Genomic DNA, 5,787 nt, shown 5'->3' with positions numbered 1-5,787 from the left:
GAATCCACGCATAGAACTTAGAATTGCACTCTCAGTATATAGAATGCTCTATACGTTCCACCATATAGACACATCATTAGTTATCCATTAATCCTAATTTGATCAATGATCCTCTATATGAATGATCTACACTGTAAAGGGATTAGATTACCGTTACACCCTACAATGTATTTTAATCCTTAAAACACTTAACCCCGTATAAATGATATTTCAGCTTATGTGAAATGAGATCTCCTCCATTTATTTTCGTTTGGTCAAGCTCGAAGGAGATCATCCTTTACTTACTATTCGCCCAGATAGAAGCTATAGATTCCATGTTTATGTTAGCGCTCTCCCACTCAATTGCACTACCGTGTTCCCAAAATGTACGTATCACCCTGACCTAAAAGTAGACTTAACTAACAAATCAAAGAACACGAATAACCTCTTGAGATTGAGCCTAATCATAACAGGATTAAGATCATTTGATCTAGGATCAACTAGGCGATATTGACTTGAATAGATATTACGGTAAGTTTAATAAATCTAAGTCAAAGTTCAATATCGGTCCCTTCCGATGCATACTCCATGCATCCAACCTGAGCTTTACTTTAACCAATGCTCTGGAAAGAACATAGCACTTCTCCAAATGCAAGTAAACTCTGTTGTAGATTATCATATCAGTAAAACCCTGTGTCTGATAAATCTAGAAAACTTTATTCACATAGTCATGTTTACTTTCCAATGTGTTGACAGCACAATAAACAGGATCAAGTATGTGAAAAGGGTTTCAGATGAATTCATACATTATGTACATATAATCATGAAATAAATCATGTGAACCATGCAACATTAAATGTTATTTCTGATCTAAATTAATAAGTAAATCTGATTATATTGAAATGAGTTTTATTTAGGGCATAAAACCCAACAGCAAGCTCCAACCGACACTCACTGGAGCGAAGTAAAATGAGTATTGCAATACTTGCAGGGTACGAAAACAAAAGGGCTTTACATCAGCTGCAGTGACAGACTTAGCATTACAGGTTTTTTCAGATGCTGACTAGGCTTGTTGCCCAAATGACAGAAGATCCATTGCCAGTTATTGTGTTTATTTGGGAGACACTCTTGAATCATGGTCATCTAAAAAGCAGGTCGTAGTTTCGAGATCAAGCACTGAATCGGAGTATCGTGCTTTAGCTCATGTCTCTGCAAAAATCTCATGGATTGAGTCATTCTTGAAAGAACTTCATTTTCCTTTTCCAAGTCTGTCTGTGACATGGTGTGGCAACCTCAGTGCTAGTGCTCTTGCAATCGATCCCATCTTTCACGCTTGAACGAAGCATATTGAAATTGATGCACACTATGTTCGTGATAAAGTGCTGCAAAAACAACTTTCGATACATTCCTTCACATGATCAAATAGCTGATTGTTTAAATAAAGGATTATCACCTTCTCGATTTGCCTTCCTTGTGACAAACTTGGTGTGCGGAACTCACCCTTTCATTTAAGAGGGGATGTCAAGGAATATCATTTCTATACTAGCACTTCTACACCAGTAAATATTCATTGCAGCATACACAACCTGATGGTCCCCTGCCTCTGACAGAATTTTGTGTATTTCATTGTGTAATTTGTCCTCATGAAATTCTGTTATGCCTTGTAATTGTGTAATGGGAATATTTTGGCAAAATATTCTAGAGTTTTATTTGTGTAATTACTGCTAGGTGTCATGCCTAACGGCTCCCTCTTGTACTTTGCAATCTATTATAAATAGAATACTATTGCTCATACCCACAAATAGTCGAGATTTGTATTTTGCCTTCTCCCTAAAATCTAAAATCGAAGGATAGAACTGGACGGATATTGGGAGAGAAACAGAGAGAGAAAGAAATAGTTTGGTTTTAGAGTTTAAAAAAAAATAGTTTTGATTTTTTTTTAAAAAAATTTATTCTTTATTGTAGTTTTTAATTATTTGTATATTTTAAGATGATTTTTTTTTATTATTTTTTATGTTTTAAAATAGTTTATTTTTTTAATTAGTTAAATAAATTAAATAGCATGGACAAATGAAATTATGCTATGTACAAGTTTATTTGGCATTTAGCCGTAAAAAATTAAGAGAAAATTATATTATATGTTACTTTAATTGTTTTAATTTTTACTTTTATTTTTATATTTTTTAAGATATTGTATGATGTCTCATTAGACCCTTTAGATTAATATAAATTATATAGGTATAATTACATAAGGCACCATTTTTTATAAAATATTTACATTTTTACGTTCAAAGAATGTCTTTTTACATTTTTACGGTTTTCCAAAAAATAACACGAAAACAACATAAAATCAACAAGAAAATAACATAAAAGTAACGTAGAAAATAACAACAAAAAATAACATATAAATAACAAAACATTAGCAACAACAAATGAACAAAATTTCAACATAAAAAGACAGTATTTTATGTAAATAAAATCAAAAAAATCGTAAAAATGTTTAAAATTAGTAAATGCTTGTATTTTTGTTGTTTTTGTGCATTTGTGAAAGTATCCCAATTATATATTAGAGAGTATAAATAATAAAAAAAAAAAAAGATACTTTTCAATTTATTTCAAAAATTAATAGAAAAAGTAGAGACTCAAACATAATAATTGAAATCTAAAGAATTATACCCCAAAATTTTAACTAAATTGAAAATTACTTTAATAATAATAATAATAATAATAATAATAATAATAATAATAATAATAATAAGGAAGATATGATGCTTGATTGAAATGTGGCCCAAACAATGAGTTTGAGTTTCAACGTAAATGGTAGAGAGATAGAGGTACAGCTCCAAGATATATATGCTACTATTATTAGATGGACACTCTTACAATTAGTGGCCTACACATATAAGTGACTCATTCTAAACAAATGGATGGAAGTGCTTGAAAGAACATATCAAACCTATCTATTATTTTGCTGCCTTTTCCTCTTGTACTTTTGGGAACTATTGTACGGTCATCATCATCATCAATATAAACTATCATAGATATTATTCACCACCAGCCTATGCCTATGTTAATTTTATATGGCCATGGAATGTTTTATAGTTTTATCTATTTTAGAGCATTTATATAAACTTAGCATGTTATTTGGCCAAGTTGTCTTTAAACATGGCAATTTTTTTAGAAATCGTTTTCTTTTAATCTTTTGATTCAATTTAATTTTTTATTTTAAGAAAATTCAATTTGATATTAAAAATTAAGTTTAAACTGGAATTAAAAACCTCACCAATTACATCAAACTTCGTCACAATACACCCTAATTGAGATAAATATCAAATGAGATGAGACATGTTACTAGGTGCATAGTCATAGTTGCAAAAGTAATAAGTAAGCATCAATAATGGGATTTGTAGACTATAGATAACAATCTGAGTGTCTTTATTTGAGGATATTTCAACTTGTGGATGAACTTATGTAAGCATAACTTATTGAGAGCTGTGTTAGTACACCACTTAATAAATGTAACTAAATATAGTATTACCATTAACAAAGAGAAAAGGTAAATATAAGTACGAAATGAGTGAATAAAATTAAGCAAATATGAACAATCTTATCCCATGTTCCCATAGTTACTAGTTTTTATTGCTTAAAATTCGTCACAAAATTTTGAAATCTAGAAAAATACATCATTGTAACCAGTTACTATTTTTCCAATTATTGGTTACCAAGTAAGCTACTTTCTTGCAACAAAACTTACAAAAATATTGCTTTGCAGGTTTTGAGTTTTTTTATAATATGGAAAAGATGTCATGACTCATAATAAACGTTACCAATTTTCTTTACTATCATTACCAGGTACTTGTCCATAATAAAACTTAAAAATGGTAAAACACAAGTTAAATTTTGAATAAAATATGAAAAGGCATCACAATAATAAGTTGCCAATTTTCACAGTTATATGTTATATGGTAATTGGTTACTTGGTCAATATTTTAAATTTGAAATTGAAATTTTTAATATGAAAAAGAAGTTAGAGTAGCTAATCACAACTTTTAGCAGTTTTAGAGAGTGCATTGCATAATAGCAAATTACTAATATTTTTTTAAAGATTAATTGAGATTTTTGGCCCTTAAACTTTTACATGTACCAAATCATGCCCTTTGAATTTTTAAGATCGTTAAAAATATTTCCTGAACTATTGAGATTGTTGGATTTAAAAATGCTCCCTGAAGTGCATTGCGTAATAGCAGATTACTAATATAATAGGTTTTATATTATACGTTTCCATGATAAATCAAAAAGTCGCTTTGGCCGAGTGGTTAAGGCGTGTGCCTGCTAAGTACATGGGGTTTCCCCGCGAGAGTTCGAATCTCTCAGGCGACGAAATATAATCCTTTTTGTGGGGAAGAAGAGCAATCTAGTCATTCCGGTTTACGTGGTCGTGAATGACTTGGTCAGTCAACCTGTTGAACCTTTTAACAAATAAAATCGAGACACGTGTTGGGCTTAGAGGGCCAAGTTGATTAGGCAATTATTAAGTGGGAAAATATCATTTGGGTTTAGCGAACAGCCAATTTGAAAATGATTTCAAAGTTTAATGCAAACGTTTTCAACCCATTAATTAACAGATGAAATCATGAAAATATCAAGGTCTTTTCAGTTTTACTACTAATAATATTCAATGCTAATCATCTACAGTCTTCCCATTCCCAACCCTAATATTATTTTGTGCCAATTTAATAAGGAGGGAGAACTAAAGACATGGATATCGTTTGAGAACTTTAGAATTTAAGCAAGAGCATTTTTCAGACAGAAAGAACAACGAAACCAACCTAAAATAAATTAGCAAAGAAAGATCAAATAAAAACGACACAAAAAAGTCTAATAATTCACATCAGATCATGTAATAGACACCATTATTACAATACAAAACAAACAAAAATACACAATAAAGATATTGTGAAAAAAAAAATATCAAGAACATCAAAGCTGAAACAAAATTGCTAAAGTAACAAGTCTTTATTGAAGTATAGTATAATGTCAACAAGTAAAAAATACTATGTGGGTCGATTTGGTCGGTTTATCTTTTATATTTTATTCAACTCAAAGATAAGGGTTACAAAAATTAAGTGCAACCCGCTCAATTAAGAAAAAAATAGTAACTCACCCAATTAAATTTGTCAATTTGGTTGCGTTAACCCGTCCAAACCGAACACTAATATTTTTTTTTACATACAATTATTATATATTAGTTAATTGTAATAATGAGAAAAATATATATAGATTGAATTTGATGTTTAAATTAGCCACCATAAAAAACTATATTAGTTTAAAATTTATATTTTTAAAATAGTAATATAAATTATATGATATATAAATATATATAATAAAATCATATAAATATATATATATATAAAAAAAACCCTCTTAATCGGGTTGGTCGGGTTAGTTCGGGTTAATTGGGCGGGTTATATTTTCGTTAGGTTTTTCGGTTTATATTTTTCGTCAGGTTATCTCGGTTTGGTTTGAGCGGATTATTCGGATTGGGCGATTTAAAAAGTTTATGTACACAATAATTAAGTACCTCTAATAATTTTAAAATAGAACCCTATATTTTTTTTATCTTGGTCTTTATGAGTAAAAAAACCATATCACTCAATATAATTATAATTATGATTAGAGATAGAAATTTATTATGTGGGTGAGTGGTGCACCCACATTGAAGCGAGGGACGTTGTCCTTAAAAAAATATATATATTTTAATTAGTTACAATATATATTTGTAAAAAACATTAATATTTATAAATATAA

At 29.5% G+C, this 5,787-nt stretch overlaps 1 non-coding gene across 1 annotated transcript; it reads left to right on the top strand.

Moving 5' to 3' along the window:
• Positions 1-4,277: 4,277 nt before the first annotated feature.
• TRNAS-GCU (transfer RNA serine (anticodon GCU)) lies at positions 4,278-4,359 on the top strand. Its single transcript has one exon. It is a non-coding gene; the product is annotated as a tRNA-Ser (tRNA).
• Positions 4,360-5,787: the final 1,428 nt, after the last annotated feature.

The sequence above is a fragment of the Cannabis sativa genome, chromosome 4 (genome assembly GCF_029168945.1).
Source record: "Cannabis sativa cultivar Pink pepper isolate KNU-18-1 chromosome 4, ASM2916894v1, whole genome shotgun sequence".
Classification (NCBI taxonomy): domain Eukaryota; kingdom Viridiplantae; phylum Streptophyta; class Magnoliopsida; order Rosales; family Cannabaceae; genus Cannabis; species Cannabis sativa.
Note: the sequence above shows the minus strand (reverse complement) of the source record. Positions and strands in the feature narration are given on the sequence as shown.